The following is an 11,935-nucleotide window of genomic DNA, read 5'->3' as shown; positions in this document are numbered from 1 at the left end:
CACTTCAATAAACAGTACCTATTTTCTCTCTCTGACACACCGTCTCACCCAGCCATCCCGAGGTGTGGTGTCTGATGCTTACAAAGATGGAGACATGAATCATTAATTGTTCTGACATTTTTTTTTACCATAGTATTACTGATAAGAAGAGGTGTCATGCATGCCAACTGAATGTTTAGTCTTCTTATATTTATATACTCTGTACAATGTAGTCACAAATAGTTCTGCAACCACCATAGACATTGAGAGGACCCGCTCCCCCAATATCCAAGTAGAGGCTGATCAATATGAGTTACAAACTACTTATAATTTACAACCGTTAGCTAGACTACTGGCAAGCTACAGTTTAAAATTACAAGCTAGTAACAAAAGTAGCAAATTACATTGAAGCTCTTCAAATATCTTTTTAAACATGATATAGTTTTTTATCAGAGCAGCTAAAGAATCAAATATGCTTCTGAAAAATGTTAAATACATTACTTTTAGTTATTTAGTCTTTGATTCTGCTGTAAATTTTTCCAATAACTAGTGTGCTGTCTATAGAGGGAGCATTTTAAGGTGTCATAGGCAGGCTTCTGATGCAAAGATGTTCAAAAGGGTAGGTAACTTAATTATGCTGACTTTTAAGATACTTTTTTGGTGTCAGTATCACACTAATGTGAAGAAGGCAATCCCAGAAAGCACTGCAATAAGCTCAGTGAAAAATCTTTCAAAATAGTTGAATTTATGAAAATATCCAATTTCTAGGGCCTATCAAAATATTCAAGTATTTAAAATGTTACACAATATTTATGTGCTCTGTAGGCTATATAACTTATTGTGCTGTTAGCTTAGCAACATGTTAATGTCAGAAATCACTATTTGTGGCTTATGCTGCGTTCCAGGCAGGTTTTTGAGCCCGTAAATTATAACTTCAAACCACGACTCACGACTTTGTAGTGTTCCAGGCAAAGTCACGCCAAACTGCCTGAGCGCAAGGAATCGTGTGGTAGTTTGATGTAAACAAAGCATGGCGGACCGTACGGGGTGTATGCTCATTTATAATCATTGTTATCGCCAAAGGTGCTTACTCCTTGCTTATTTGAGGGAAACAGGAGAAAAACTCGTAACTGGGAGTACATCGATCTAGTACGAGTTCACGGGTGGGAAGTCATTGGTTTGGCTGCCGTTCCAGTGCACTTTCACGGGTAGAAGGTTGGAAAAACACGGGTTACGGGTTGCCTGGAAAGCGGCATTAATTCCAGTGGTGTAATGTAACGAAGTATTAATACATCATTACAGTAGGCCCTACTTGATTTTTTTGGGGAGAATCTGTACTTAAATTGAGTTTTTATATTTCTGCCAACTCGTACTTTTACTCCAATACATTTACCCAAATTATTTTCGTTAAATAAAGTCGGAAGAACATCGACTGCAAGCACGCACAACCGCGGTTGATTTCATTTTCCCCATTTTCCGGGTTGCATCCGTTGCTCTAACGGCTGAAAGGGGGCGTTGTCATTATAGAGCACGAGAGCGGCCTCTAGAGGCCAAATAAAAACTCACTGATGGCTCGTAGAGTTTGTTTTGACCATGGTTTTGACACGTGACATTTTGACTGCGCGCTGCACAGAACGGGACACTTTAAAAACGGATTTAAAACACAGACAACAAAACGGTATGTTATTCAGTAAACTACAAAACATGTTTTCATATCACTGTAGAGTAATTACTAATTAGTTTGTTAACTAGATGCTGCATTAGTGGAGAACAAGAGTATGGCTGAGAGGGTGCTAACATTAATAGTACCTCAAGCGTCCTCATCATGCAGCCGACATAAATCGATTTCAGTTCCCTTTTGAATCGTCACTATAACATACTTTGAATAGATAATCATCAAGTGTTCTAAATTAGAAGCAAATAACGTCTGAAAGTATACATATATCCAGGCTAATTTCAATGCTATGCCTTTGTGTGTAAAGATTGCCATCTTTAAGCATGACTGTTTGGATTTATATTAAATGGTAAAAGTAAAACTTTACAATAACAGTCCATTTGTAACATTATATTAGGTTAATAAAAGTATTTTTTTTTTGTTCATTTCAACATTCTAACATTTTAAAGTTGTCTCTTACATTAGTTAATGCACTATGAAATAACATGAAGGATCAGGGTATAGTTAATATATTTTGTTTAAAACTTAGAATAAACATTTTACCATTTTTTTATTCAAATAAAATGGAAGAGGGTTTAAACTGAACACAGTCTTGCTGCTCAAACTGTATAGAACAGTTTAAAAAAAATGTTTGCTCCTTTTGTATTGTTTACTTGTACTTTTACTTTCAGTACTAAAGTACATTTTAATATCAAAAAATACTTTTCATACTTAACCCATTTAATCCCACCGGTCACAATAGTGACCGTAAAAAAATGTTTCATTTCTAAGGCTATAAAAATGTTACTGAATGATCTATCAATGCATTTCCAGCAGATATTGAAATTATAAAGGGTCTCAATGAAATATGTGCAGTGTTGCATGTTTACTGTAAATTGTCACATGACCAGAGCTGTTTACTTCCTGTTTGCGTCAAGAGAAGAGGATGGCAGCAAGAAAGCTCCCAAAGAAAAGATTAGTAAAGTATGTTAACATAAGGATGGAACACAGATTTTTGGTACACATCATGTTTAAGGTGTCTAGTATTGATATATGCATTTGCAATTACTCAACTTTGTTTAATGTGGTCATAGAACTCACAAACATGTCACCGGCAACAATAGTGACCGGTGGGATAACCCATTGTATCTACATGCTAATACACATAGGGCTATGTCATAGGCTAACTGTTCTACCTTACTTTCTGCTGCTATCTAACTTTCTACCTAATTTTACACAGACACACACACAGAAACACACACACACACACGCACACGGACCCAAGGAAGACTAGCTAGCTAGCTAATTCTGCTAGCTAATTCTGCTGCCACCTAACTTCCTACCTACTGCAACTGTCCACACACGCACACACACATACACACACACACACACACACACACAAAGACTAGCTAGCTAACTAATTCTACTTAACTTTCCACACACACACACACACAATTACAGGTAGGCACGCACACCACACACACACATGCACACACACACACGCAATTACAGGTAGGCACACACACGCACACCACACACACACACACGCAATTACAGGTAGGCACACACACGCACACCACACACACACACACACACACACACACAGACCCCAGGAAGACTAGCTAGCTAACACGATGTACCGGTTCCAGAGATGTCGCCATTGTGAGAAACGCACTACCTATGCATGTGAGAAATGTAAAGTACCACTGCACATTGAGTGCTTCAAGCTGTACCATGGAGTGTAGAAAAGGAAAAGAGAAAGACAGGAGAGTGCAGTCGGACATAGAGTTCACAAGCATGCACACACACGCAATGGTTTTTATACCGTACATACCGTATATTCTATCCCCCTACACTGCCCCTGCCCCTAAACCTACCCATCACACACACACACACACACACACACACACACACACACACACACACACACACACACACTGCCCCTGCCCCTTAACCTACCCATCACACACACACACACGTTGGGTTTTCATGTTTTATGGGGACTTTCCATAGGCGCAATGGTTTTTATACCGTACATACTGTATATTCTATCCCCCTACACTGCCCCTGCCCCTAAACCTACCCATCACACACACACACACACACACACACACTCACACTCACACACACACACACACACACTGCCCCTGCCCCTAAACCTACCCATCACAGGAGACATTCTGCATTTTCAAAAAACATCACTTAGTCTGATTTATAAGACGTTTTCCTCATGGGGACCTAAAAATGTCCCCACAAGGACGAGGATTTCGGATATTGCCATCTTTGTGGGGACATTTTGTCCCCATAACATAGGGATTACCAGTCCACACACACACACACACACACACAGAGAGAGACAGAAACACACTCACAAACACACTGCACAGGTCAAATAGACCTATTCAGTCTGTCCAATGGTTGATACAACACAGTATCCCACCGGTCACAATTGTGACCGATCATAAAACACACTTTTTCACACACTTTTCCATGAAAATTTAAAAAAATTATGATTGATTGTTTCAAAGGGATACTAATGACACATGATTTGGATATTTTTTTGTCTGGGAAAAATTTGGGATTAAATGGGGTTAAGTACAAAAAATATAACGTACTTTAAAACTTTTACTCAAGTAATATTCTAAACAGTGACTTTAACTTCTACCAAAGTCATTTTCTGGTAAGATATCTATAAGTACTTGAAAGCCATACTTTATCCACCACTTAGTTCACCCAAATATGAAAATGCTGTCATTTACTCACCCTCCTCTCATTCTAAACCTTTGACTTATTTTTTTTTTTGAACATCTAAAAAAAAAAGTTGAAGCATTCAAAACATCTTTTTGTGAGTAAACGATGATAGAATTTATTTTCAAAGAAAGCTTCTGACATTAAATACCAGCACAAAAGGAACATGTATATGTTAAATTTTCAAAATATTCCATACATAATCTTAAAAAGTTATGTACATAATAAAATATTACATTATATAATTAATTATGCTGTAACAGTCTTTCTGTGTGTGCTGTAAAAAGGTATATGATCCTAGTTGGTTTCTGTCTCCACACTCCCAGTGTTTATAAAGAAATAAAAGAGACTGGTCTGACGACATTCCATCTTTTAATATTGACCTGCTAAAATTCCACCCTATCCGTTAGCATTTTCTTTTCTAATTGTTCAACACTCATCCCGATCATGAGGAAGTTACCTGTAAAGGCACATGTCTTACAAATTGAGGATTAAAGAATACATTATTTTAACATGAAGAGAAAAGACTTTTAATAAGTTGTCTTATGACAATTAATTTCATCAGTACATTGTTGGGTAAGTATTTACGTGTGTGTGTGTGTGTGTGTGTGTGTGTGTGTGTGTGTGTGTGTGTGTGTGTGTGTGTGTGTGTGTGTGTGTGTGTGTGTGTGTGTGTGTGTGTGTGTGTGTGTGTGTGTGTGTGTGTGTGTGTGTGTGTGTGTGTGTGTGTGTGTGTGTGTGTGTGTGTGTGTGTGTGTGTGCGGTGCGGTGCGGGAGTGTCTCAGGCTTGTCTGAAGGGGAGGGATTCCAGGGTGTTCATATTTCATCACTGCACAGGAAACCCGAGTTAGTAAGATGACACGCCCGGGTGACCTGCTGCTGTGGTGATAGAAAAGCAATGGAGCCCAAACTCACACACACACACACACACACTCTCTCTGTCTGGACAGAGACGATAGATTCTGGATATAATTATGTGTTTACATTTATTTAGGAGAAAGTGTTAAGAGACATTGTGTAAACTTATACCTCTAGTATAATACACTCTATCAGTATATGCGTGGCTCTGTGTTGATAGTCACTTTAGCTAAAGTCAAATGTACTTTTATTTAAAAAGCAGAAGTGTGCTTTCAGAATGTGGCCCCAAAATCGCATTTGATTTGTTATACCTAAAATCCCCGAACCCTGTACAAAAGACTCAACTTTTAGACCTATGCGTTACAGTGTACTTTTTGCAGGCACAATTCCCATGGAGCAATGCTCAAGGTCACAAAGTTTGTAGGTCATCCCTACTTAGCACTGAAGTAGGTCACTAGTCATTTTTTTATTTAGCATAAATAACAAGGCATAAAATATATATTTTTTATTTATACTAAAATATGGAAGTCATTTTAAACAGAGTAAAGAAATTAATAAACAGTTTTTGGACACTATAATTTTGCAAAAATACGGCCCAATGTATAGTTTAAATTAAGGCATTTTCTGCATTGATTTTGCACACATCACCCGTATTGGACGTAGGACATTATCTACAGATTTTTTTTTCTAACAGTGTGACTCTCTCGTTATATCTTGCAATTTGAACTTTTTACTCACTTTGTGACTTTATATCTTATTTTAAATTTTATCTCACAACAACCTTCCATATCTTAAAAACATGACACTCGTAGTGCAAAAAAAAAAAAGTGAGTGCAGCCTGTAGTTAATACAGCCTGCAACTATTCAGTGTTTTTATTTGCCTCAGTAATGTCTTAAAATATCTTCCCAATATCCTTGGTCAGCATACTGAATCGAATTAATTACAATGTTTTAATCGATTGACAGTCCTGTTATTTACACAAAAGTGATGGTGAACCATGGCTACCACTGGAAGCAAAAGAAAAGCATATCGTTCATAAAAATTTAATGTCACTGTTACCTTAGGTAACCAGATCAGAAGAGAAACAAACAACCAGGTGTGTGTATGTGTGTCTTCATCAGACACAAGATCCGCCAGCCACTCAGACAAAGGTAAGTTTCTGTAAGATCCGATCTGTCCAACAAAGCCTCTCACCCTGGGGCAAGAGAGAGAGTGTTTGTAAGTGTGCCTGTTTGCAGACATCTCTCTCTCTCTCTCTCTCTCTCTCTCTCTCTCTCTCTCTCTCTCTCTCTCTCTCTCTCTCTCTCTCTCTCTCTCTCTGTCTCTCAGCTGATGTGTATCACTATTAGTCTGGGATTGTGAAACCTTACATTTTTATATTTACCATACATGCACACACACAAAGGCCTGCTGCTCTGGTGTTAACTGAGCTCTGTGGATCTGATGGTTAAACATTCACCTGAATTGTTTCCACATAGTAAATATGTTCTACATGAAACTGAAGCCCCTGAAGGGAGTTCATTTTATTCACTTGATTTGTTCCTCTTTATTTATTTTTTTCTCAACTTGCTCAAGGGCTCACCCAAATGTGTGGTGCTCCTAATGTATTTATCCTCTGAGCAACGTTGTAGTATACAAATCTGCCTCTGGAAATCCTGTGGATATCTAGTTAACTTGCAAGTTAAAGTGCCAAACTCGTGGAGGAGTGCAGTGGGCAGAGCTAAAGTGTCACGAGCACACACACACAATACATCATGGAATTATCCCTGGACAACTTTCGATTCACTATACGTTTGTGTTGTTTACATTGTATTTAGCACAGAAATACGCCGTCATACGTCCAACTATTTTTTTCTTCTTTTTGCCATGTTTAGCATGAGAATCAAACTATTTAACAGTGTAAATAATGAGAATGCATGAAATGGCATTAGACCCCCCCTTTAATAGTTACTGTAGAAGACTGTAAAAATGCTACAGTAAAAACCTGTTCATTGGTTAAAAGTATGTTCTTTTGGAGGTTATGTCCTTTGCTACAGACAGATTATATCTGGCAAGCTATCTCTCTGTGGGTAAAACCGGATGCACACTGTGCAAATTTTTTTTTTGCCCCCCGATTTGGCCGTCAGACAAATTTTGCCACCATTTCTTTGTTTGCAAGGAATCATGCATCATGAAGCTTCGAAGCGTTATGAATCAATGAGTCGATTCAGCGGTTTGGATTGCCAAAGTCGCATGATTTCAGCAGTTTGGCGGTTTGACACTTAAGGCATCGACATTGAAGACTCCGGCTCTGCCATTCAAGCCTGTATGTTATGTTGTGTTTGAATGGCAGAGCATATGTGGCAGCGGGTCAGGCCGGGGCTGCCTTGCACGCGATGGTCATGTTAACAAGCTTAGTACAACTATTATGTGGGTATTGGATTATCTTCTATGTCAACCCCAGTTCGTTAGGTTGGGTGATAAAATGTTTGATATTGTATTGACTTAAACAGGAGCCCCACAAGGCACAGTTTTATCACCTTTTCTATTTGCATTGTACCTCTGACTATTGGCACACTCAGATATCCTGTTTTCAGATGATATTGCCCTTGTGGGTTTAATTAGTCAAAGTAATGAGGTGTATGAAGTGATGCCTCAGTGTTCTACTGAACGATTCAGAAGGTCTTTTATTCCTACTGCAGTTAGGTTTCTTTAATGAAGTTGTGTAATTTTAAATGGAGTGATTGTATTGTTGTTTTTAATGTGCAATTGTCTTTTTGTGTTATGTGCGATGGTGGCAAATTAGTTTCACTTCACAGGGATTAATAGTTTTCTAATTTAATCTTCCAAACTTTTCGGCACATACATTGAGACTGTGGTTCGTTCAGGGAGGCAAAGATGCAGCCTTCAAAGTCTACATACCGGGCCGGCCTTGGTCCACGGCCAAAGCATCTGGGGGTTTGGCCCATCTCGATCTGAGGACCAAAGACGGGGCCAGAGGGTAAGCATTGCTACTCAAGCCCCTCCTCCTCAGGGGAGTAGGACTCAGAAGAGGCATGATGCAAGGAAAAATAGACCCTTGGGCTGAGCCCTATCGCTTGGCCCTGCAAGGAAAGGAGGACGTTTGCAAAGGCTGGGACTTTCCTTGTTTAGGGTGTAAAGCTTGGGTAATGGCTGTAGGGAACTGTCACTGACAGTCCTGCTGGTGTGTCCTGTTAGTTAGGGAAGTCTGACTCTAGCAGTTAATTCTGTGATAAATTTTTTTGGGTGCTTAGTCACACTCTTTGTGCTCAGCGTGGCTTTGTGGGCATTTGCTTCCCATAACGTCTTACAAATTCAGTCCGAGTTCCCATTTGTTGCGGTTACAATTGACCTATCGGTAAGCCCCGCCCCCCCTTAATTACTGTTGCTAACTCGGACAAACAAACGGAGATGCTATATCGTACAATGACAGTTGTCAGTGTGAAAACCTTATCCCAAGATGTTTTTGGACACAGAATGTGGCGTATTTCCCGTCCGAATGATGGCCAAACTTTACTGATGGTTTATCAAGTTTATTGTCATTTTTCACTCCAAAAAATCATCGTAAGAGCTGAACAAACAAAGCATAAGAAGTGCGCATTAACGTCTCATTCACAAAATATCTCTCCGTTGCATTACCATTAACATACACAGCAAATTACACAGATACAACTAACAGTAAACAAACATATACACAGACCGTATGCCTTTTCGAGGGTGCAGTTAATAACTGGTAACGTAAACTTTGTATCTGCAAAACAACTCCGATAAACTGCGAGTGCGAGCTCTCCCTTTCACTATAATTCCCATCAAAAATAGGAGTCCTCCTTAGTAGGACAGATAATGTAAACTTTAAACATATCTAAAATTAAATTAATTTACATATAACCAGTTTAATATGGAGAGGCACTGAAATGTAGACCTTCGTGTTTTTGACCTACAGTGTTACATGACGTGAGAACAGTTAGTTATTTCGCTTTGTATGTTAGCAGGGACTTTAATCGTAACGAGAGTATGACAAACAGAAAATCCTCTCAGGATCCCTGGAATCAGTGCTACAGTACCTCATGCACGACATTTTTGTAGCATAAACACCATCAAATCGATGAGAGCTTCGGATTTTCCAATGTTTCTCTATGGCGCTGACACCTACAGATGTCCGAGTTCCGGTCCCAGCGCAACTGATACTCAACTGCTATTGGCTCATCTGCGTTCGAGGGGAGGGGCTTACCGATAGGTCAATTGTACCCATGCTTCCCTGATAAGGAGAACAAGACACTGCGTCTCATTGCCATGATTCATGTATGCCTGCCCAGGTCACCATCAGACAAAGAAGTGGATGACTTGGCTCCCTTTTCGCAATGTCATTGTTGTGTTTAGACACTTCAGACACTGGTCACGCTGACGCAATGTCTTGTTCCCCTTCTCAGGGAACCAGTGTTACACTTGTAACCACTTGTTACACTCTGAACCAGTTCAAGGAATGGAAACAAAAATTTTAACAGGAACATAAAAAATAGATAGCTTTAAGCAGCGCTATGGGGCTGGAAGTGCAATGCAGAGCAGGAAGAGAAATTGAATGTACATGAAACACTGGTTCAGTTGTGAATGAAGTCATAATGAACAGAAGTTCAGATGAGAACGAATGCAGAATAAACAAAAAAAACACTTATTTCTAATCCAAGAGGAAGAAAGATTAGTACAACGCTTACCCGGATAATAAAGGAATTGAAATGACACAACATTACACACAATTTATATAGTTGTTCCACATTCGAATCCACATTCTCTAGGTCAGGTGCCTGCCACTCATCTCGTTGCACCACTGGGAAGACGTTTGTACACACAGCTACCGAAGTTCAAGTCAGAATTAATTCAAAATAAAGATTTTGTATATAAATACACTGCATGTGTTATTTAATAAGTTCAGATGAGACCATTCTCAGAAAGACACATTAGGTCTTATTCATTAAGCATGCGTACGCACATTTGTGTGTGAAATGTGCGTACAAACAATTTTAAGAGTAAATCACAATTCACCAAAGATTTTGTAATAATTTGTTTTCTAAACATTTTTTTCAAGATTGACAAGTGACGAAAGGCTGTAAGGAAAGCGTCTGCGGAAAGCCCTTATATGGAGATAGTTTGGGTGTGTTTTATGCAAATGACTAACCTCGTGCACGCGGCCGCTCATTTAGAATACTCCAAATTCCCTAACATCAAAATGAGGTTGAGAACAAATTCATGTGTGCACGAACATTTTGTGAATCAGGCGGAAGTTCTCCTGTGTGTACAAATACGAAATAATCCACACAATTATTAGTGAATGAGATCCAATGTCTTGAGCAGAAACAGCTTTTTTCACTATTTCTGGCCACAGTACCTCTGGTCTAGGCATGTTCCACTCACTGGAACCCACGACCTGAAAGATCCAGGGTCTGTTGCTGACCAAACTCACTTAGGGCCCTATCAAACACCTAGTGCAATGCGACGCAAGTGTTTTTTGCACCTATAGGTGCATATTACACTCTACTTATTACACACACAGGGGCGTGCAGGAGCACACAAACATTTTAAAATATAAAAAATAATATTATGCTCAGTTCAGTCTTTCCTTTCGCAAATTCTGACCATGTGCTTAGATCATTAAAATAGGGCCCTTACAGAGGACATGGGTTCAAAGGTGAGAATGTACACACACAAGCATTAGTTCACATGCTTGCAAATGAATAATAATTAATCAGCACCTGATCTCAATTTGCAGTATATAAGGGAGAGAAAAGGTGTTTTGAGGAAGGCTCAAAAGAGGAAGGCTCTTCTGTCTTCCTACAGCAGGTAAGATTGTGTCAGAACTGGTTGTGAATTGACTATTATTCTTTGCTGTTTCTCCTGTTTCGGCATGAGCGGGGAAGAGAACGGGAGTGTGTGTGAGACGGGATCCGTGAGCGTAGCAGAGCGAAACTCATGCTCTCGAGAGCCCTGCATGAGCCATACTCGTGGCACGACATTTTGAAACAAAATCAATTCGCTCAATTTCCTATTTTAGAATGAGAGGCTACAAGCTACAGTCCTTTTAGGGCTTGGTCCCTAATAAAGTAAACTAACAATTACAATAGAAGCTACAGCGAAAACTAAATAAAGTTTAATTATTCTGAACAGAAACACTTATTTGAAATTACCATAAACTGGTTAATAACATTATTTTATCATTTTGTATTTTAATTTGGCAGTCAACCAATCATGAATTCAAATAGTACAGCCTATACAAATGAGACGTTGCAAATGAGTGAAATGCCCACACTCAGCTGTCAATTCATATAGGTAAGTCGCTTTATATAACATTATATATTATAAATATCTTATTATCAGGTTTTTCCGAGGATATGTCGCCAACCGTTAAAGTACTGTGAAAATGAATGGCAGGTAATATCCGGCGGTTAGTGTAGAAATGCTACTATGCAGGTTTTTTTAATAATTAAACATGATGTCAGTTAGTATTGTGACTATGTATAGTCAGACATTTGCATGTGTAATTTATATTATTAACATTTTCCCAAAATCAAGCTCAAATGGAGTTACAAGGTTTTTCACCAGCGAATGTAGATTTGTTTTGTCAGTCATTAACGGACGCATTTGAGGCAGGAGGTTAAGTATAAGTATGAAAATTACATTTTCATCAACTTGCAGGTTACAAA

Source organism: Gobio gobio (assembly GCF_949357685.1).
Source record: "Gobio gobio genome assembly, chromosome: 13".
NCBI classification, from domain to species: domain Eukaryota; kingdom Metazoa; phylum Chordata; class Actinopteri; order Cypriniformes; family Gobionidae; genus Gobio; species Gobio gobio.
Note: the sequence above shows the minus strand (reverse complement) of the source record.